The following is a 23,736-nucleotide window of genomic DNA, read 5'->3' on the forward strand; positions in this document are numbered from 1 at the left end:
TATCAACAGGAGTCTGTTCATTATCAACAGGAGTCCGTTCTCTAACAGGAGTCTGTTCATTATCAACAGGAGTCTGTTCATTATCAACAGGAGTCTGTTCATTATCAACAGGAGTCTGTTCATTATCAACAGGAGTCTGTTCTCTAACAGGAGTCTGTTCATTATCAACAGGAGTCTGTTCATTATCAACAGGAGTCCGTTCATTATCAACAGAAGTCCGTTCATTATCAACAGGAGTCCGTTCGTTATCAACAGGAGTCCGTTCATTATCAACAGGAGTCTGTTCATGGAGGTCTACTGACCCGTTGATGGAGGTGTTCATATATACGGTGTTCTTACATGTCATTATGATGGTGGCCACATTTGCTGGTGTGAACTGTGACACGAGACGCGACGCAAACTGGACGAGTGGAGGACACCAGCCAGGTCGGGAAGATGAAGGACAGATATGACCTGTGCCTCTGTGACCTGGAGTAGTTTACTGAGATAAAATTGTTCATGAAAACGTGATTGAAGGATTAAGACGTGAGAGGAACCCCGAGAAACATCCCCTGCTCCTAGGAGAAGAAGGAAAGTTGATCAGTCAACAAGTGAGGAAACATATGAGTCTACGATGAATGAAAATTGTTTACATGTTCCTGAGGTAAGGTGTCGGCAGACGAAGTGTCTTGACTGGACAAAAAAAAAGAAAAAAAAAGATAGTACAAAATGAGACAACAGTTGGAAAGAGGAAAGTCGAAACTGGACAGTTTAATGAAGAGAACCTTCACCCAAATCACATGAAGACTTGGGAACATTAATGGCTACCACAAAGCATTCTCCCGCATGCGTCTCTGAGAAAGCAGGATCAGACATGGATGGGTCTTGCCTGAGGAAGCAGTTCTGAGGATCATAGAGAAAACGTTGCTATCAAGATGTGTAAACGTACAGGATTCGAGGACCAAGTAGAGACAGATCGCTGATGGTCGCGATTTATCAAGATGACTGACGCACATGATCACTCACACTCGCTGACTTATGACTGAACTAACTCGTGGGGGTTGTGTCAGTCAACCTGTTCCCTTATAGCCTTCATTTTCCTGAACTTTGTGCGTCAAACGTTTGCTACAGACATATCATGGGTCAAGAGGGAGCCGCACGCATGTAGACCTCCCTGCAGGTAAGACAGGTCACTACAGTCAGTCGTCACACGCACAAGACAGCCCCGGGGATTGCTTCCCACATAACCCCAAGACGTACACGCTAACCCCCCCTGATAATAGTCATCATGCCGCCACATGGAACAAACATTCCCCTGATAATACTTCCCCAGAGAACCCACTTCTGTGGGGGACTTCCCCTCAGTACGGACGCTTAGTCTTGTAAGAGAACGAAGATTATAAGCTTGAGAAAAGAGCTTGGTCTTCTTCGTATAAGCTTGGTCTTCCTGGTATCAGCTTGGTCTTCCTGGTATCAGCTTGGTCTTCGTATCAGCTTGGTCTTCCTCGTATCAGCTTGGTCTTCCTGGTATCAGCTTGGTCTTCGTATCAGCTTGGTCTTCCTCGTATCAGCTTTGCTGGTCAGGAAGGTAGGGAGACTGGTGCTCGTGTCAGCAGTCAGGACGTCAGCCGGACACACACACCAGCTCCTCCTCCTGACAGCATCAAGCCGTCTGACGCTGCCTCCGTCCTAAACAAACTTTGGCTATTTTTCTTTTTCCACTCACGTTTGTCTGACGCGGTTGTGCGTCGTATGTTTGACCCGGTTGTGCGTCGTCTGTCTGCCTTACGCGGTCGTGCGTCGTCTGTCTGACGCGGTCGTACGTCGTCCTCCTGACAGTCGTAGTTCGTCTACCTGTCGTAGTTGTACGTCGTGTGCCTGACGTAATCGTGTCGTGTGACTGATGCGTTCATGCATCTAGCTTAGGACAGTTGTCCTAACTTTGTTTGCGTCAACCGTGCGTCAACCTTCCGTCAACCGTGCGTCAACCGTTGCTTTTTGCGCGTGCTTGTGGTTGGCTCGCGTCACCTGCAAGGCCGGTACGTGTGTACGTGATATGATTGTGTCTACTTAACGTCTGTAGTGTCTGTTTAAGGTTTATATGTGCTTATATAAGGTATTTACTTTGTCTTCTTAAGGTCTGTATTGTCTGCTGTGTACTTAAGGTCTATACGTGTCTGTATGTATGTACGTGATTCTGTAGTTGTCCTATTATCTGTATGTGCGCACTTGAGGTATGTACTTGTGTACTTAAGGTCTGTACTTATCAACTTAAGGCCTGTACCTGTCTACCAAGGTCTGTACTTGTCTACTTGAGGTCTGTATTTGTGTACATAAAGTCTTTACATGGATGCATAAGGTCTGTACTTCTCTGTCAAAGGTCTGTGGGGCTTGGCTGTGGGCATGGGGCTATGTCTTCGTACACTCATTACACATGACAGCTAGAGAATACATGTGAGCAAATGAGACCTTTTCTTCGTTTGATCCTGGCGGTGCCTCGCCTACACGGGAAAGGCGAACAAGCATGATTATATATATATATATATATATATATATATATATATATATATATATATATATATATATATATATATATATATATATATATTTTCCTATGAGTCCACGGGGAAAATGAAACACGATAAGTTCCTAAGTGCACTTTCGTGTAATAATCACATCATCAGGGGAGACACAACAAAGAAATATAAGTTAGTTGGTATACAACGAAGAGACGTAGCTAGGACGCCATTTGGTAAACTTGTTTACTAAATGGGGCACTGGGAAACCGCCCGGTGGGGCATGTTGACCCCTGGGGCACCGGGAAGGACGCCCGGTGGGGCATGTTGACCCCTGGGGCACTGGGGAGGACGCCCGGTGGGGCATGTTGACCCCTGGGGCACTGGGGAGGCCGCCCGGTGGGGTATGTTGACCTATGGGATGCTGAGGATGCTCCCCTTTCAACTGATGTGCACTCCTGCCAACGTCCATTCACCCCTACCAACCTCCCTACACCTCTGCCAACGTTCAGTAACCTCTACCAACCTCCCTGCACCCCTGCCAACCTCCGTCCAATCCTACCAACCTTTCTGCAACCCTTCCAACATATAGAACATATGGACATATCTCTCCCTCCACTTAGTCATTCTCTCTTCGCTCATCGTCTCCATATGTCGCTGACATTTCAGCACATCCAGGTCAGCTCTCTGAATCAGATTGTACTTACTACCACACACCTCTCTGTCGTTCTTTATGTAATCAACTTTCCATACACCACATTTTGTTCTCATGCATTTAAGTGCCAACTTTTCCAATTCAGGGTTCAAGACAAATCCGTCCAACACAGTCGGGATACTATACCCCCAAACAAAGCCATTTGTGCCTGGACACAAAACTCTCCTTCCACATACTCGTCTGTGTAACGTCGACCTTAGTTCCCTCCCTTGCTCTATGACTCACTGAAGCGTTCGTGATTCAGTCTGCTACCACGCCCACTCCCACGTGCCTAAAGCGCACCACTTCCTGCAGGTCCCTCGTATTCAAACTTAAGGTTAACCATTGTGTTTCATCCATCTTACGTTTAGTCATAGTTACTTCCAGCTTTCTACATTCACGCACTCCAATCTGTCACTAGGATTTGAAGTCTGCCACTAAAGCAGTGCCATCTGCTAACAGCAACTGATTCAGCTCCCATCCTCCTCCCTTCCCTTTCTCCCTCCTAAATGAGGCGTATTATATACCTGCCGCTTGTTCTAAAACTCACATTGGCCTCCCTCACCACCCTGTCTATAATCATATTGGACAATGGTGACACCATAGAAGTAGATCCACCTCCATCAGGCCCCACTCACCCTCCTCGCTTTTTAATTTCACATATTCCTTACTCTCATAAGTAAAAACGTACCGAGGAAAACATATGCCGTAACATTCCTATTATCCTTATAGTTTGTGGCATCGTCCGCAATGCCTTTTTATCTACTATATCATATGCATTCTCTTGATCATTAAATGCTACCTACAGTTCACTCTCTCCAAGTAATTTTTACACAATTTCTTTACAGCAAATATTTGGTTCACACATCCTACACCTCTTCTGAAGCTCCTTCCCAGGAAGTTGTTTTTATTCCACCGTTCTCTCAATCACCAATTTTCTATGCACATTATCAGGTCCCTCTTGCCTTGACAAATTATGAAGCACTGAACATTAATTGTGTAAGTCCCCAGGGACCACATCTTGGGCCGTACAGAAGATGAATAGCCATGCTACCCAGTCACCAGCACTGTCACTCCTCTATACAGAAACAGCTTCAGCCTCATCCAATCCTGCCTCTTAGACACACCATATCATACTGTATCACTAACTCCTTTTCATCCAACAGTTCTCAAGGAGTCTCTCGCTTTGCTCGCCTGGTCGTCCTAAAGACACTACATATTCCAACTTATCATTTGACACATTCATCGGTCCTTAACAATGTTAACTTCACTTTTACATTTTTGCTTATATATCCCCCCCCCTCCCTCTCCTTTCCCCATTTGCTCCCCTAACTTTCGCTTCTATTTGTTCACCTCTTCCCAGAACATTTCCGTATTCTCTTTGAAGTTCATTGGTATTTTTCTTCCCCATCTCTCATTTACTCTTGTATACCTTTCTCTTCACATCTTGCCACTTTCTCATGTACACGTCCCAATCATTTGCTCTCCTTCCCCGCAGACACTTTCCATGTTCCTCTCTTTTCTCCGCCAACAATTTAGCATCGTTATCCTACCATTCACTACCCTTCCTCGTCCTCCACCCTTCCACCATCTGTATAACACCTTTCATTGGCACATGTAAGCACTACATCCCTAAATACTATCTACCACCCTTTCCACTCTCCTTCTTTCATCTATCACCCTCTGCCACTCGTCACCCAATCTCTCACCCAAGCACCTGTTTCATATTTGATTTAATTTGTACCGGTATCACAGGTTAGTTTATTGCGCACCCCGTTCTCACACACGTCATTTTTCCTTTACCAATACAAACTTTCTCACTCGCCTCTACCAAGAAATGATCGTATGAAGATATTGAGCGACTAGCAAACCTGTGTGGAGGGGTTAGTTAGGTGGAAAAGGGTGGAGAGCCATGTAGAGAGCGCAATGTTGGGTGGCAGAGAGAGATTTGACTGACACACAGCAGGCCTGTGGCTACAGCTCTTGTATGTCATATCACCATCGACTCCGTTAGTTGGTGTGGCCAGCACTCAACCGTGGATAACCTCACGCCTGTCACCTGGACTGCTGTAACTGGTAGTAAAATGCTCACAATGTAGTTATCAGCGTTGGTAACGAAGAAGAATTTTCTTCTTGATCTTCTCCCTCAAGGGAGACCGAAAAATCTGAAACATCTGGGCAACATCTTGGATAGGATTACAGTCTTGTACTTTAGATTTAAGAGGGGCTGTTTACACTGACGTTTTGTACATCCACACAGTTACCACTTGTTACCATCCAGTGAAGACAACAGCATCACTCACTCACCAGCATAATTACACCTTTCATAGGTGTCTGCGTAAGGAATGTCGGCCGGGCTCAGGAACACAAGTGGGCGGCCACTTTAGAAACGGTGGGAAGATTTCCTTGTGTCAGTCACTATTTCTTGGGCCCTGGACGACTTTGGACACTGACCTCGGGATATCTGAGGTGGCTACCGTCACACTTTTATATTTCAGGGACACTCGGGTCGTTGGTGGTGGCGGCTGGTTGTGTCTGTGTTGAACTTACTTTGATTTGCGGGATGGGAAGATGGACTGGATTGTGTGTACGTTTGACAGGCTGTGTGGTTGTGTTAGTGTACACGTGTGTGTGTGTGTGTGTGTGTGTGTATTTATGTAAGAAAATGAATATAACAACTCACGTTTCCATCGTCGTGCGATCCAAAATGTTAGGGCGACAACACTGCCCGTGGTGGGATGGTGTGTGAGTGTGTTACCTCCTGCCTCACCCGAAGTGATCGTCTTCTGGTTATCCTGCCTGTATGTGTTGTTGTTTACTGAGGTTATCCTGCATGTGTTGTTGTTTACTGAGGTTATCCTGCATATGTTGTTGTTTACTGAGGTTATCCTGCATGTGTTGTTGTTTACTGAGGTTATCCTGCATGTGTTGTTGTTTACTGAGGTTATCCTGCATGTGTTGTTGTTTACTGAGGTTATCCTCCATGTGTTGTTGTTTACTGAGGTTATCCTGCATATGTTGTTGTTTACTGAGGTTATCCTGCATGTGTTGTTGTTTACTGAGGTTATCCTGCATATGTTGTTGTTTACTGAGGTTATCCTGCATATGTTGTTGTTTACTGAGGTTATCCTGCATATGTTGTTGTTTACTGAGGTTATCCTGCATGTGTTGTTGTTTACTGAGGTTATCCTGCATATGTTGTTGTTTACTGAGGTTATCCTCCATGTGTTGTTGTTTACTGAGGTTATCCTGCATATGTTGTTGTTTACTGAGGTTATCCTGCATGTGTTGTTGTTTACTGAGGTTATCCTGCATGTGTTGTTGTTTACTGAGGTTATCCTGCATATGTTGTTGTTTACTGAGGTTATCCTGCATGTGTTGTTGTTTACTGAGGTTATCCTGCATGTGTTGTTGTTTACTGAGGTTATCCTGCATATGTTGTTGTTTACTGAGGTTATCCTGCATGTGTTGTTGTTTACTGAGGTTATCCTGCATGTGTTGTTGTTTACTGAGGTTATCCTGCATGTGTTGTTGTTTACTGAGGTTATCCTGCATATGTTGTTGTTTACTGAGGTTATCCTGCATGTGTTGTTGTTTACTGAGGTTATCCTGCATATGTTGTTGTTTACTGAGGTTATCCTGCATGTGTTGTTGTTTACTGAGGTTATCCTGCATGTGTTGTTGTTTACTGAGGTTATCCTGCATATGTTGTTGTTTACTGAGGTTATCCTGCATGTGTTGTTGTTTACTGAGGTTATCCTGCATGTGTTGTTGTTTACTGAGGTTATCCTGCATATGTTGTTGTTTACTGAGGTTATCCTGCATGTGTTGTTGTTTACTGAGGTTATCCTGCATGTGTTGTTGTTTACTGAGGTTATCCTGCATATGTTGTTGTTTACTGAGGTTATCCTGCATGTGTTGTTGTTTACTGAGGTTATCCTGCATGTGTTGTTGTTTACTGAGGTTATCCTGCATGTGTTGTTGTTTACTGAGGTTATCCTGCATGTGTTGTTGTTTACTGAGGTTATCCTGCATGTGTTGTTGTTTACTGAGGTTATCCTGCATGTGTTGTTGTTTACTGAGGTTATCCTGCATATGTTGTTGTTTACTGAGGTTATCCTGCATATGTTGTTGTTTACTGAGGTTATCCTGCATATGTTGTTGTTTACTGAGGTTATCCTGCATGTGTTGTTGTTTACTGAGGTTATCCTGCATATGTTGTTGTTTACTGAGGTTATCCTCCATGTGTTGTTGTTTACTGAGGTTATCCTGCATATGTTGTTGTTTACTGAGGTTATCCTGCATGTGTTGTTGTTTACTGAGGTTATCCTGCATGTGTTGTTGTTTACTGAGGTTATCCTGCATATGTTGTTGTTTACTGAGGTTATCCTGCATGTGTTGTTGTTTACTGAGGTTATCCTGCATGTGTTGTTGTTTACTGAGGTTATCCTGCATATGTTGTTGTTTACTGAGGTTATCCTGCATGTGTTGTTGTTTACTGAGGTTATCCTGCATATGTTGTTGTTTACTGAGGTTATCCTGCATGTGTTGTTGTTTACTGAGGTTATCCTGCATATGTTGTTGTTTACTGAGGTTATCCTCCATGTGTTGTTGTTTACTGAGGTTATCCTGCATATGTTGTTGTTTACTGAGGTTATCCTCCATGTGTTGTTGTTTACTGAGGTTATCCTGCATATGTTGTTGTTTACTGAGGTTATCCTGCATGTGTTGTTGTTTACTGAGGTTATCCTGCATGTGTTGTTGTTTACTGAGGTTATCCTGCATATGTTGTTGTTTACTGAGGTTATCCTGCATATGTTGTTGTTTACTGAGGTTATCCTGCATATGTTGTTGTTTACTGAGGTTATCCTGCATATGTTGTTGTTTACTGAGGTTATCCTGCATATGTTGTTGTTTACTGAGGTTATCCTGCATGTGTTGTTGTTTACTGAGGTTATCCTGCATGTGTTGTTGTTTACTGATCAAGGACGCCCCCGCCATAAAATTTTAGGTAGGTCAAATGCTGGAGGTTTTGTGTACATCATGGATGGTGTCTGTGTGTGCCATGTTATGGATGTATTTCTGATGTGTTGTCTGTCTCGCATGTTGACCCCCCGCCATGAGACCTTATTGTGACCCCCCTCATCAGACCTTGTTGTGACCTCATCAGACCTCGTTGCAACCTCAGCAGACCTCGTTGTGACCTCAGCAGACCTCGTTGTGACCCTTTTCATGTAAATCGACTTCCCCGGATGTGAAGATGTATCGTGTAGTGAAGGTAGTGGGGAAGGCTTAATGTGGTTCAGTATACATACACACAAGACACGTTCCTCTGATAACACAAGTCAAGGCCGCGTCTCAGGTTGACATATTTTTCAGCTTGTAATGATCAGTTCAGTTTCCCTGGTGACCTGTAGACGCGTCGCTCCCTCGTAGCTACAGTGTCGTACTCACGGTGGCTCCTCTGTAGTGAGGCTGATGTTTGCCGGGCATGGGGGGGGGGGGGGGGGGGGGGTCGCTTGCTGCCCCTCGACAGCACCAGCGTCCGTGACCCCAGCCGGCCCCACGCCCCGCCTTCATCCGATATCCTTCAGGTTATCGAGATCTCGGATTCCTTGACAGATAAGCTGACAAGAGTTGACATTTACCTCCCCCTTGCCCAGGCCTCACACTGGCCTGGTTGTAACGTCACGTCTCCAACACATTCCTCATTTCCTCCCTTACAACGTTCTCTCCCTCAGATCTGATCACACAGGGAGGCCCGACCACAGTATTGCCGCGTCTGTCGTTCTTGTCACCCAGGGAGGTGAAACAGTGTGTGGGGAGGGAGAGGAGTATTACCAGTGTGTGGGGAGGGAGAGGAGTATTACCAGTGTGTGGGGAGGGAGAGGAGTATTACCAGTGTGTGGGGAGGGAGAGGAGTATCACCAGTGTGTGGGGAGGGAGAAGTTTATTGCAAGAGTGTGGGGAGGGAGAGGAGTATTACCAGTGTGTGGGGAGGGAGAGAAGTATTACCAGAGTGTGGGGAGGGAGAGGAGTATTTCCAGTGTGTGGGGAGGGAGAGGAGGATTACCAGTGTGTGGGGAGGGAGAGGAGTATCACCAGTGTGTGGGGAGGGAGAGGAGGATTACCAGTGTGTGGGGAGGGAGAGGAGTATTACCAGTGTGTGGGGAGGGAGAGGAGGATTACCAGTGTGTGGGGAGGGAGAGGAGTATCACCAGTGTGTGGGGAGGGAGAGGAGGATTACCAGTGTGTGGGGAGGGAGAGGAGGATTACCAGTGTGTGGGGAGGGAGAGGAGTATCACCAGTGTGTGGGGAGGGAGAGGAGGATTACCAGTGTGTGGGGAGGGAGAGGAGTATCACCAGTGTGTGGGGAGGGAGAGGAGTATTACCAGTGTGTGGGGAGGGAGAGAAGTATTACCAGAGTGTGGGGAGGGAGAGGAGGATTACCAGTGTGTGGGGAGGGAGAGGTTTATTGCTAGAGTGTGGGGGAAGGTGGGGAGTATTCAAGTTAGGGAAGTGTTATGTGACGGGGTGGCTGCGTTCCAGCCTGTAACGCGTGTGACGGTCGGGTGCTCCCCAGGCCGTAACGCGTGTGACGGGTCGGGTGCTCCCCAGGCCGTGACGCGCGTGACGGATCGGGTGCTCCCCAGGCCGTGACGCGTAACTTCACCAAAGGGAGGTATATGAGTGTGGCTGTAGGATGTGTTGTATGACCATACAGGAAGACATCATTGTAAGCGCCTCTGACTCCATTATAGATTTTGTCATCTGTTTATAAAACATAGAATTACCCTCGTCTCTGCCTCCTGCACGTGAGGTTGTTAAGTTACCTCTGGGCACTCAAAGGTTTCAAAAAATGAACAAAGTCTGTTTTTTCAAAAGGATCTGTGAGATAAGATGTGAATTACCGATGAATTGATTTTAGATGCAGGTAGACCATGCAATACTCGGTAAGCTGCTGCTCTGTGGCCATTGGCAACTCAAGTGTGGGTTGTTTTGATAACTGTGTCTTTCCCTACACCTCTAAGATTTGGAATTCTGAACCCTCGTATGTCTTTTCTTGTAACTATGACCTGCCGCACATTTTAAAAGACAGGTTTACCTCTTCCTCCAAAATTCGTAAATACTTTCCTTAGTCTCGTCTTTTTCCATTTCATAATCCTCTCTATATTTTGTCCATAACTTTATCGTGAAAGAAAAAAATCTGCTGTGTCAGTTGTGCTCTGGGATTGTGTGACTGCAGCTGCACCCAGCACTGGGTCGGTGTGGGTGACTCAAACCTTCGTTCATCATACAGAAAAGATGTGGCCAGCCCAGCGAGCGGTTACCAGGTCATCGGTACTTGTTATGAAAATCCGTAAAGGGTCGTGTATGACGTTAGAGAGAGAGAGAGAGAGAGAGAGAGAGAGAGAGAGAGAGAGAGAGAGAGCACGTATTGTGAATACTTCAAGAATCCTTTCAAGATTCTTCGGGAAGTGTTTATGGCTGACGTTTATGAGGTAGGTAGACCAAATCATCCGTCGTTATGGTGTAGTCAGTCAGTCAGTCCCCGCCATCCCACACCTAAAGAGACGTCGTCAGTCCTCCACGGTACCGGAGGCCGGGGGTGGAATCCTTATATTTCAGTGGGACGAGAGGTAGGTCGCATGTAGCAAGGGCATTTTCCGACGTCTCAGTGAACCACGACAGTTCAGATCTAATTTCAAGTTATCCTGACTCATACAATGCAGTATATTAAGTTCTGATTCCTAGCATTAATGGATGAAGTTTCGACACATCACAAACGCAGTCGTCGAATCTTTGCTTCCCTAGATTGATTATGATGACTTGCCCTTAGGATTTTCGTGGGATAGATCCTCCCATGTTCTCGTGATCCCTTAGGTCAAGTGTGGAGCTAGGCTTTGTTGTTGCCATGACCATGGTTACTGCAGGACCATGACACCATGAGGTCCTCCTGGTACACATTGTAGTCATGTGATCATTGAATGTGTCATGCCTTACACCAGTCAGCGATCCTGCGATACGCTACATCTGTAGCTCCAACACTCCATGGCACACGTCATTCCCAGAGCAACGGGTGTTGCTGGGATCGCCTTGTGTCAAGAGCCATGAGTCTTGCTGGGGTCGCCTTGTGTCACGAGCCGCGGGTGTTGCTGGGTCGCCTTGTGTCAGAAGCCTTGGGTGTTGCTGGGTCGCCTTGTGTCAGAAGCCTTGGGTGTTGTTGGGGACGCCTTGTGTCACGAGCCGCGGGTGTTGCTGGGTCGCCTTGTGTCACGAGCCGCGGGTGTTGCTGGGTCGCCTTGTGTCAGAAGCCTTGGGTGTTGTTGGGGACGCCTTGTGTCACGAGCCGCGGGTGTTGCTGGGGTCGCCTTGTGTCACGAGCCGCGGGTGTTGCTGGGGTCGCCTTGTGTCACGAGCCAAGGGTGTTGCTGGGGTCGCCTTGTGTCACGAGCCACGGGTGTTGCTGGGGTCGCCTTGTGTCACGAGCCACGGGTGTTGCTGGGGTCGTCATATGTCACGAGCCAAGGGTGTTACTTGACATGTGTTTATCGCCAATGTTTCTGTTTTTGGTTATGCTTGAGGCTGCAGCGACGGGAAGGAGCCTACATCGAAACCAGGCATGACCTGAGGAAGGGGAGTAAGGAGAGAAGGCGAAAATCTGTTGAGTTTCGGGGGAAGTGGAAAATCAGGCCACCTTTAAGTTGCCAACGGCCATATGGTGATCATGTGATGCAGTAGTTTGCCGAGTGTTACGTGGTCTGACTAATGGTTGGGGGCACACAGGCAGCCAACTCTCGGGAGCAGAAACCAAAGCGATATGTATAGATGAGGGCAAGTGTGCCATCACTGCTGCGTACTGTATGTAGATCATGTTTTGAGGACAGACTGGGAGAGTTGATAAGACAGATTGCTTTGGACTCGTTTCTTATCTCGTGAGTATGTAGAGCTACAACCTTCCCAGATTTATGAGCAGTACTCCTCACAAAGGCAGATCATTCCTTGTTATGTTCGGAGCAACGGTGTAGGATAGAAAAATTTACGGCTGTTCAGGACTCCCAATTTCATAGAGACAGACTTACAGCTCTTTGTGTTTTATATTATTTACTAGATGGACTAAACGTTACAGGGACGTATATATTGTTAACTGGAGGAATTACAGGGCCGTTACAGGGGATGGGACAGTTATGAGGTAGTCTCAGAAAGAGAGAGGAATATATAAAGTGGATTTTGAAGGCCGTAAATTTAACCAGGTTGTGTCTGCCTAGCTGGGAAATTCTGGCCAAGTGTGTGTTTATAAGGAAAGTTTTGACGAGACGAATTGCAGATAGAGGAAGAGAAGATGGAAAGGATCTGAAAAAAAGGGAAGAGCATCTGGTCATTTGTTGAAGAGAGAAAATCATCAGTAAAAAGGATGAATAATGCACCGCTGTTTACAAGGAAAGATGGATAGACAGGATTATCCATTGACAGATACAGAGACAGATCGACCAGATGGGAGATAAAACGGAACAAAGTGAAGGAGGGAATCCAAAAGAGAGATGCTTAGAGATAAGATCACAGTGCCCTAACCTGTCAGGTTTTAGATGTAGGCAACAACGTATTGTCCCAAGTCTCGGAGTTGATGACCAGATTTTATTGAAATAGGAGGGAACGTCACCGGTAGATCTCACCGTGCTGCACTGATGACCTGAGAGAAGACTGTGAGATTCAAGAGGTTTATGGGAACGGGAGATGAGGTTCGAAAACTTTATAGACAGTAGAAGTCATAGCAACAAGAAGACGCCTGGAGGAGTTAGAACGGTCGACCTCTCTTTAGGAGAAGCACTGTTAATGCTTGCTTCCAAGAAGAATGAAAAACAAAAACAAAAGCGAAATGGACAAGCATTTAGAGGCGCCAGTTGAGAAACAGATTCCTTCAGAAATTTCAATGGTTGGCTTTGCATGTGACCAGAGAGAGAAATGCTTTCAAACAGTACTAAGTGAGACTGCAGTGAGGGGTATGGGATTAGTAAGAGGAGCAATGAGGGGATGAGGGACGGTAAGAGACATGCAAAGGGAAAGTTATAGGAGAAAGGGAACCAAAATGGTTCTTTTCTCAGTGGAAGAGACAGCCGTAGTATCGTCAGGACTGAGTAGTTAATGTTAACCTTAATGTTAATGTTAACAAGATCCCGAAATCCTGAAATTGTATGCAGTCTTTGCATCGAGCCGGTAAATCCTACCATAGGAAGACTAATGAACCAATTTTATAGCTATTATTGTAATGAGAATCAGGCCACTAGCTCCTAACCATGACTTCACGACCTCTGTAATCCTTTTGCGCTACCACTCAGGGTGAGCTTGGGGTGCGCCATAAACTTGCAGGGGTAACCCCACCCAAATCCTTTAGCCGGAGACGAGAAGGACGTATCAGTGCATGACGAGGAAAGGTTGTCGCTCTTCCTCTGGCTGAGGTAACTCCCCGCCTCACCGATAACACACTTGGCACATCTGGCGTCCAGAACGGCTAATGTAGCCAAGACACCATGCTCTCTCCAGCTACTGGTGGGTACTGGTGTACCTTCTTGACTGGTGGGTACTGGTGTACCTTCCTGACTGGTGGGTACTGGTGTACCTTCCTGACTGGTGGGTACTGGTGTACCTTCGTTATGTAGAACGTGTCCTGGTATGATGGCTGGCATGTCCTCAGCAGCGGAAGGAGTGACGAGTGCGGCATTCAGCGACGTGACATTGGCTGAATGGTGGTCTTTGTCTGTCTACCACTGGTGTTACAAGTGAGGTAGGAATGGCCCCCAGCAGTGGTGATCACACTTGTTATGTTGACATTATGAAGAGGCTGCACATGAGAACGATTATCGCTACTCTCGACACTGACAGGTCTGGATATTCATGGAGACGGAGTATGGGGAGGAGGACCTGTGGTGGAGGTGGAGACGGGGTGTGGGGAGGAGGACCTGTGGTGGAGGTGGAGACGGGGTGTGGGGAGGAGGACCTGTGGTGGAGGTGGAGACGGGGTGTGGGAAGGAGGACCTGTGGTGGGGGTGGAGAGAGGGTAAATATGTCTCTGGAGTCGAGGGGGAGCCACGACGGCGCCCACCGCCCGACACCTTGCGTAATCTACACCCCAACATCCTACCCCCACACACCCTTTACATTGCTGCCCTACCCCGACACACCCTCTACATTGCTGCCCTACCCCCACACACCCTCTACATTGCTGCCCTACCCCTACACACCCTCTACATTGTTGCCCTACCCCCACACACCCTCTACATTGTTGCCCTACCCCCACACACCCTCTACATTGTTGCCCAACCCCCCCACACACCCTCTACATTGTTGCCCAACCCCCACACACCCTCTACATTGCTGCCCTACCCCCACACACCCTCTACATTGTTGGCCCACCCCCACACACCCTCTACATTGCTGCCCTACCCCCACACGCCCTCTACATTGCTGTCCTACCCCTACACCCTCTACACTGCTCTCTTACCCCCGCACACCCTCTACACTGCTGTCCTACCCCCACACACCAACATTGCCCTTCTACCCTCTGCATTGCTGCTCTACCTCCCACACACCCAGACTTTCCGAGCGAGATATTAACATTTTGAACACCAGGATCACAAGTATTAACCGAAAGCGATGTGACTTAACATGAGATGGTCTATCAGGAAAGCCTCATAACATCATACACTCGCGTAAATTCCGGAAGGAGAAATATGTTAAGTTTGTGGTTCTAAGGATTACTAGTCTCTTTAAAGACACAGATCCAGTTTAAGCGTTGTATTATACGTCTGTGATGGACTCCTGCTGAAGATGGTTCACAGACACACACGATACATCGTACACTGAAGAGGTTAGTTGTTGTACTCCCAGAATTATTTCAGTAGTAGTGTATGGGTCCCCTTAACCCCAGACAGCAGAATTAGTTTAGGGTAGTGGATAGACCCCCCCTCCCCTCCCCTCCCCTCGACAATCTACAGTAAACTTTAGAGATGTGAATGACGAAAATAATTCTTAGTAGAGAAAATAGACGTAGTAATTGTTGTAGACTTTACCAACCTTGCCATGAACTGGACCCTCACTATTAGTAACCTTAACGAAGGGAAACGGAGTAATTTGATGTGATTAAAAGACTGCTTTCTATATCAAAATGATCCGATACCCATTTAAGGGCAATGATTTCGTAGAATCCGTGATAGCTGCTGCCAGAGACCTGATAAGCCCTTGTGAGGTGGGTGGAAAGCTTGTTCTAATGATCACAATACAGTCCGAGTTACTCTGAACCACCAGCTCGGTTACAAACATAACAACACACTCAGCCAACTGCCACACATTGCGTGTGTATATATATATATATATATATATATATATATATATATATATATATATATATATAGCATCAGATCCTTAAACATAAACACAGGTGAAAAGACCTGGTTAGATTTAAAGAATACACTACACATCGTATCCTTGAAAGAATCAGAGTCCTTTGAAAGATGATAAGGAGTAATGAAAATGGAAGGAGGTGGGTTGTATTACTAAAGAAACTAATGTTTTGTGATAAACCGTAAAACAAAGGTTTACGGTCTAGTAGCAACAAATGATATGTATATGAGATTACAAGCCTAGTGGAGGAAGATATCAAAAAGCCTAGTGGAGGAAGATATCAAACTGGGAAGAAAAAAAACAAAAGCTGAAAAACTAGAAAAGCATCAAGAAATGATATTAGCTCTTGCGAAAATGGAGCAATGTCTTCCCTTCTAAACAAGTCTCTCGACTCAGTGTTCACCATCAAATATTCGTCCAATATAGCACTTAAGCAAAGGCACAAAACTTGTTTCTGGTCACCGTAAACGAATTCTTAGACGTGATTATATATATATATATATATATATATATATATATATATATATATATATATATATATATATATATATATATATATATATAAGGATGTAAGGCATGTGTACGAGTAAAAAGAGAGGAAGGTGTTTGGTTCCATGTGAAGGTCGGTCTGCGGCAGGGGTGCGTGATGTCTCCATGGTTGTTTAATTTGTGTATGGATGGGGTGGTTAGGGAGGAAAATGCAAGAGTTTTGGAGAGAGGGGCGAGTATGCAGCCTGTTGGGGATGAGAGAGCATAGGAAGAGAGTCATTTGTTTGCCGATGATAGAGCACTGGTGGCTGATGAGTGATGAACTGTAGAAGTTGGTGACTGATTTTGGAAAAGTGTGTGGAAGGAGAAAGTTGAGATTAAATGTGAATAAGAGCAAGGTTGTTAGGTTCAGTATGGTTGAGGGACAAGTTAATTGGGATGTAAGTTTGAAGGGAGAAAAATTGTTGGAAGTGAAGTGCTTTAGATATCTGGGAGTGGACTTAGAACTGAGTGGAATCATAGAAGCAGAAGTGAGTCACACAGAGTGGGGGAGGGGGCGAAGGTTCTGGGAGCGATGAAGAATGTGTGGAAGGAGAGAACGTTATATCGGAGAGCAAAAATGGGTCTATTTGAAGGAATAGTGAATCCAACAATTATATGGTTGCGAGGCATGGGCTATAGATAGGGTTGTGCGGAGGAGGGTGGATGTGTTGGAAATAAAATGTTTGAGGACAATATGTGGTGCGAGGTGCTTTGATCGAGTAAATAATGAAAGGGTAAGAGAGATGTGTAGAAATAAAATGAGTGTGGTTGAGAGAGCAGAAGAGGGTGCGTTGAAATGGTTTGGACATATGGAGAGAATGAGTGAAGAAAGGTTGACAAAGAGGATATGTGTCAGAGGTGGAGGGAACGAGGAGAAGCGGGAGACCAAATTGGAGGTGGAAGGATGGAGTGAAAAAGATTTGAGGTGATCGGGACCTGAACATGAAAGAGGGTGATAGGTGTGCGAGGAATAGAGTTAATTGAAACGATGTGGTATACCGGGGTCGACGTGCTGTCAGTGGACTGAACCAGGGCATGTAAAACGTCTGTGGTAAACCATGCTAAGGTCTGTGGGGCCTGGATGTGGATAGGGAGCTGTGGTTTCACTGCATTACACATGACAACTAGAGATTGAGTGTGAACGAATGTGGCCATTTTTGTCTGTTTTCCTGGCGCTACCTTGCTGAAGCAGGGGATAGCGATGCTGTCTCTTGTGGGGCGGGGTGGCGCCAGTAATGGATGAAGGCAACCAGGTACGAATATGTACATGTGTATGTCTTTGTATGTGTATGTATATGTGTTATGTTGATATGTATATGTATGTATATGTAAGTGTATGGGCGTTTTTGAGTATATATGGGTGTATGGGCCTTTCTTCGTTTGTTTCCTAACGCTACCTCGCTGACGCGGGAACGGCGATGAAGTACAATAGATTAATAGATAAATAGATTAATAGATATATTATTATTATTATTATTATTATTATTATTATTATTATTATTGTTGTTGTTGTTGTTGTCGTTGTTGTTATAATACATAATCGCTGTTTCCCCCCTCAGCGAGGTAGCGCCAGGAAACACGAAGAATGGCCCATACACTCATATACACATATATACACATAGACGCCCATACACGCACATATACATACATATACATACCAACATATACACATATATATACACATACACGGACATACACATATATACACATGTACATATTCATACTTGGTTGCCTTCATCCATTCGTCAAGTCATAAAGGGAGAGTACCAAATGACTAGTCATTTCACGAAAGGAGAGTACCAAGTGGCGTATGATGTCACAGTGGGAAAGTACCAAGTGACTAGACGTCATGAAGGGAGATAATACCAAATGACTAGAAGCTAGCTCACATAACCGATTTTCAAAAAAAGAAAACGTTCGTGGAACTAACGTGTCACCTCCTTGATTTGGTTCAAGGAACGTGTTAGAAACAATGATTAGAGACAAAATCGTGAAAATCTTAGAAAATAATGGATAACCAACTGTGAACATGGTTTCCGGAATAATATATGATGTTTAACGCTCCTAACTGAATGCTTAAGTCATATATGTAATGACTGGGACTTTAAAATGCCCTTTGAGAATAATTAGATTTTCGCAAAGCCTTCGACAAAGTAAGGAAAGATTTCCAAGATTTAAGTATACGCCATAGGAAGGTGGTGACCCCTGCGCGTGGATAGTGGACTGGCTCTCAAAAAGGTGAGAAAGATTGGTGTTAATTAGGGAAGCATTCGAGTGGTTTCATGTGAGAAGGCTCAGTCCTAAGACTCCCTCCTTATCTACATCAGTGACCAAGAGACAGGAGTTCCTAGTAGAATTTCGAATTTGCCGAAGATACGAAATTAGGAAATGTAGCCTATAGCCTAATAATCACCCCAGTCAAAAAGACGATTGTCTAGATTCAAAGGGATTCAGACAAGCAAAGGGAGAAGTGTGGCGGAAGGAGTCCAAGTAGGGAGTGTGACAGCTAAAGATCGAGATATCAAGTTATGCTGTGTGAAGGTGACTTTAGCTTCGGCTGCCTATATGTCATCAGGCCATCACTAGTCCTTCTCTCACAAGACCGTAAGTTGTATATGGCAGGGTAGTTGGTTGAGAAGCAGGAGTGCACTACCAACACAAGTATCAGTCGCAAGAGGTTGTAGCAAATATGTCGTTCCCCACTGCAGCATGTCAGACGTCATTGGTAATCGCTGGCATACACTACTCACTCATACAATAACATTCGTCCTGGAGCCTTCTTCATCCCCTACAGAAAGAAACACTGCGTCTTCAGGAGACCAGAAGGCATATCGCACTGTGTAGTTCATCAGTTCTGTGAACTTGTGGTCCATGAAAAGCCTCATCACGTTCCCGTACGACCTTACCAGGTCCTTATCGCCAAGCGACCGCCAGGGTATGTCGCCAGCCATTTGTTTATACTGACGGGAGAGGAGGAATCCGACTTGGTCGCGGTTTCGTGTTACGCGATCGACATACTGCATGGCGAATGGCGTTGCCATCTGCAGTAATTGTTGGCTTAGCTTAGCAGCTACAACTCTCTGACCCACAGTGCAAGTGCCACTGTTTATATTAACATTCTCTCCGGGGCACCTCCTTGCTGGAACTTGACCTTTGACCAGGACGGTACGATCTTTAAGCACGGAGATACAACGGCTAGAAGACGACGGTACGATCTTTTTAAGCACGGAGGTACAGCGCTTGAGCACGACGTTACAATCTTTAAGCACGAGGGTACAACCCATGAGGAAGACGGTACAACCCTTGTGCGCGACGGTACAACCCATCAGGAACAGACGGTACTACCCTTGTGTGCGACAGTACACCGTCATGCTCAAAGGCTGTACCGTCACGATGCCAAGTAAGGCGCCAGGGTGATGCATAGAGCATTGAGGGCGTGATGCACAGCAGCTGCCGGTGCGTCCATCCCCACCCGCGCTTGGCTTCCTCCCTGACCAGAGGCCAAAGGTCATCTACCGCATGTTAGCTACGCTGAAGTACCTAGGAGTTAGCTGTGGTGCCTTGCAGGTGGCTGAGGCTCCTCTAACTTAGCTGCGGATCATGGGAGTTGGCTGAGGTGCTTGGGACTTCGATGAGGTGTCTGGGATTCAGAGTTTAACACAGTAATGTCATTTGTAGCGTTGTTGGCCGCAGTATAGAGGTCAGTGTTAGCGTAGTGTACAGGTCAGTGTTGGCCGCAGTGTGCAGTCAGCAGTGTTAGTGTACAGGTCAGTGTTGGCCGCAGTATACAGGTCGGTATCGGCCGTAGTTTATAGGTCAGTGTTGTTGGCCTCAGTACATATGTCAGTATTGTTGGCCAGTGTTGGTGTCAGTAGGCCAGTGTTGCTAGTGTCAGTATACACCAGACAGTTGGCGCCAGTTTGGGAGGGGGGATGTCTGTAAGGTGTGTGGCCGGCCCATCACTCAGCTGTGACAGCCTGCTGCTGGACCCCACACATCTGCTGATGATGATGGTGGTGGTGACCCTGATAGTGGTGGTGACCCTGATAGTGGTGGTGGTGGTGGTGGCCCTGATAGTGGTGGTGGTGGCCCTGATAGACAGTAGTGGTGGTGGCCCTGATAGTGGTGGTGGTGGCCCTGATAGACAGTAGTGGTGGTGGCCCTGATAGACAGTAGTGGTGGTGGCCCTGATAGACAGTAGTGGTGGTGGCCCTGATAGACAGTAGTGGTGGTGGCCTTGATAGACAGTAGTGGTGGTGGCCCTGATAGACAGTAGTGGTGGTGGCCCTGATAGACAGTAGTGGTGGTGGCCCTGATAGACAGTAGTGGTGGTGGCCCTGATAGACAGTAGTGGTGGTGGCCTTGATAGACAGTAGTGGTGGTGGCCCTGATAGACAGTAGTGGTGGTGGCCCTGATAGACAGTAGTGGTGGTGGCCCTGATAGACAGTAGTGGTGGTGGCCTTGATAGACAGTAGTGGTGGTGGCCCTGATAGACAGTAGTGGTGGTGGCCCTGATAGACAGTAGTGGTGGTGGCCCTGATAAACAGTAGTGGTGGTGGCCCTGATAGATGTTGGTTGGAGAGAATTTTGCCGGAAAAAAGGTAATTAGTTGAGCTGTGTCACCCGTATTGTAGGCCATGTTGAAAGGAGGATAAAAAAAAAAAAAGGCCAGGGACTGAGCCACAGGGATTGAATCATATAACTAGTTACATGATGATGATTTTGATTTTTGTTGCAATTGCAGCTAATCTGTTGTGCACACTTCCCCGTCGTGTAGGCGGTGGCGTGAAAGAGGTTACAGAGAATACAGAAGGTGCAGGGACTGGTGGGTCATAGTGATTGAAATATAGGTTTTGTGGTGAGAAAAGTGTTGACGATTTGGGTAACGCAGTGAATGATTAGACAAATTACATAGTAACTGAAGTTTATTTACATAATGAGTAACCCATTTCCAGTATGTAAATTTAGTATATCTAGATTCACTGATTTTCCAGCAGTCCAGGATTTTGTGTTGCTGTGTTTATATCTTGTGGTAATGTTTACACCTTGTGTGTTCAGTAACTACAGGAAGATCACAGTCACATAGGCATCTGTAGCCTAAGGGCTGAGGCTTATGTAGCCTAGCTGGAGTCGGGCAACACTAACAACCAGGAGTCTACTAGTTCTCTCTCTCTCTTGCGTTATTCTTGTATGTTACTGTAACGGTAAATGAATCGATTGGTGCAAATCCCATCGTAAGTGGAAAAGATTTTGTTCAAGTTCTTCCCGGTTTGATCTTTATTTTTAAGCTACTGGCGAGTAGATCCAAGTTATGATCAGTTTCATCTGCTAGACATGAATTTTTGTTAGTTCAGCAGTTTTATCATTCATTCTGGACCCACTATCTACGGGAATACAGAAAAAATACATTATCCTCAACTTCACCGTGAGTACTGTGTTATACCTGTGTCGTGCTTGAGACACAAGCCTGTTGCACCCATCTTAAAGGGAGTTTAGTGGTGTCAGTGATTCAGATGGTGATAGTGAAGATGCTGATAGATGATATTGTACATGACGGTGGTGTAGCTAGATGGTTGAAGTGATGGTTATTGATGGTGTAGATGGTAGGTAGTGGTAGTGCTGGTAATCGCCGCTCTGTCCAGGAAAGTCCTCAGGGTTCCAGTAGACTTTTAACTATTTGCATCATTTGCTTCAACCACATTTTGCTTTCAGATATGCACACGATTTTTTTTTTTTTTTTTTACATTCATAAGAGGCTGTAAGGACGAAAAGCTTCGATTGTCGTGCTGGTAAATAAATGAGTTAGTGTGGGTCGTGATATGTTGGTCTGATAACACCGAGGGAAGTGTGAGTTATCTGAGAGTCTAGTGACACCTGAGTTAGTGTGATTCGTTATCTAAGGGTTTGGTAATACTTGCGTTAGTGTGAGTGGTTATCTGAGGTTTTCGTAACACTTGAGTTAATGCGAGTCGTTATCTGAAGGTTTGGTAACACTTGAATTAATGTGAGTTGTTATCTGAAGTTATGGTAACAACTGAGTTAGTGTGAGTCTTTATCTGAAAGTCTAGTAACAGCTGAGTTAGTGTGAGTCTTTATCTGAAAGTCTAGTAACAGCTGAGTTAGTGTGAGTCTTTATCTGAAAGTCTAGTAACACCTGAGTTAGTATGAGTCGCTATCTTAAGGTTTGGCAAGACTCGAGTTAGTGTGAGTCGTTATCTGAAGGTTTGGTAACACCTAAGTTTATGTGTGTCGTTATCTTAGGGTTTAGTAACACTTAAGAAGTTAGTATGAGTTGTTATCTAAGGTTCTGGTAACACCTGAGTTAGTATGAGATGTTATCTGTGGTTCTGGTAACACCTCCGTCCCTCACTTCGAAACCCAAAGTCCTCATATTTGATAATTTAGAATGTTAACGACTAAATGACTTCGAGTTTATTACAATCTGTGGCCAGATATGATCTATCTACTACAGTTGTCGGTAAAGCCATTATTGTTTGGTAGATAGGAAAACATTCCCCTTGGCAGCGTGTTGTGTTGTACGATATCGACAGATGGAAAAATCGTACCATCACTGATGTGGACAGTGGACAGTTTTTTAAAGAAACTGTATTGAAGAGAACCATAGCTCTGTTATATATCGGGAAATATAACTGAAAAAGTATAGTTCTATAATCAATCGAGAGTCATGATTTCATGGAAAGAATAGTTCTCATTAATGGTGGAGTATAGTTGTAAAGTATAACTGTGAAGGAAAGTATGATCATGTCATTAATCGTGAAGTATAGCTGGGAAAGAAAGTATGATTGTCATTAATCGTGAAGTATAGCTGTGAAGGAAAGTATAGTTATATCATCAAACTTGAAGTTTCATCAATAATTTTGAATGGTTAGGTCGAACGACGTGTATTATTTCTTGAGATCCACCATGAATACGTGTATTTACTGTCTGATTTTCAAAATTACTGTACAGAACAAGATAAACAGAACTGGCTGCTTGCGAACCCTGCCATTTGAGCTTGGGAACATATAATAGCGAGTCGGCAAACTACTGCTTCACATGATTACTGTCTGACCGTCTGCAAGTCAAGGGTGAGCCGTTGTGTTGGATGTTTGTTTCTTTACTCACACCGCTAAGCTTTGGGACGCTAAACATTTTCATGCCTTCCCTAATAGCTACGACCTGGCCCCTTTTGAAGGTAAAGGTTTTCCTCTTCGTTTCTCCTTACTTCTCTACTTCTTTCACCTGTCATTTTTCATACAAGAAGGAATTTATTTCGAAACTGGAGCCCTCAACGTAAACCACATCGATAGATATGTAACATTTGATAACATTATCTTAGTATGGAGTTTTGTAGGTCATGAGGCCCACACTGGAGGTCATCTCTCACGGTGACACCTACTGTCTGCTGGGCCACAGATCGGAGCGCTCTCTCATTCCTTCCTTAATCATCTTGGCTTCTGATATGAAAATATAAAGCTTTGTAGCCACCATTCTCGCTATGCATAATTCACTTTTCGAAGAAGATACCAATACTGGAGCATCTGAAGCTTGAAGGGGGAATTACTCTATATTTACTTTACGTAAAGTTAATTCATGAACACGAGTGGCGTCCGTAA

At 45.3% G+C, this 23,736-nt stretch overlaps 1 protein-coding gene across 4 annotated transcripts in view; it reads left to right on the forward strand.

Annotated features, from left to right (window-relative positions):
• LOC139757898 (uncharacterized) overlaps nucleotides 1–23,736 on the forward strand; it is a 294,010-nt gene that overhangs the window by 246,672 nt on the left and 23,602 nt on the right. The window lies entirely within an intron of this gene.

This window comes from Panulirus ornatus, chromosome 28 (assembly GCF_036320965.1).
Source record: "Panulirus ornatus isolate Po-2019 chromosome 28, ASM3632096v1, whole genome shotgun sequence".
Taxonomy (NCBI): domain Eukaryota; kingdom Metazoa; phylum Arthropoda; class Malacostraca; order Decapoda; family Palinuridae; genus Panulirus; species Panulirus ornatus.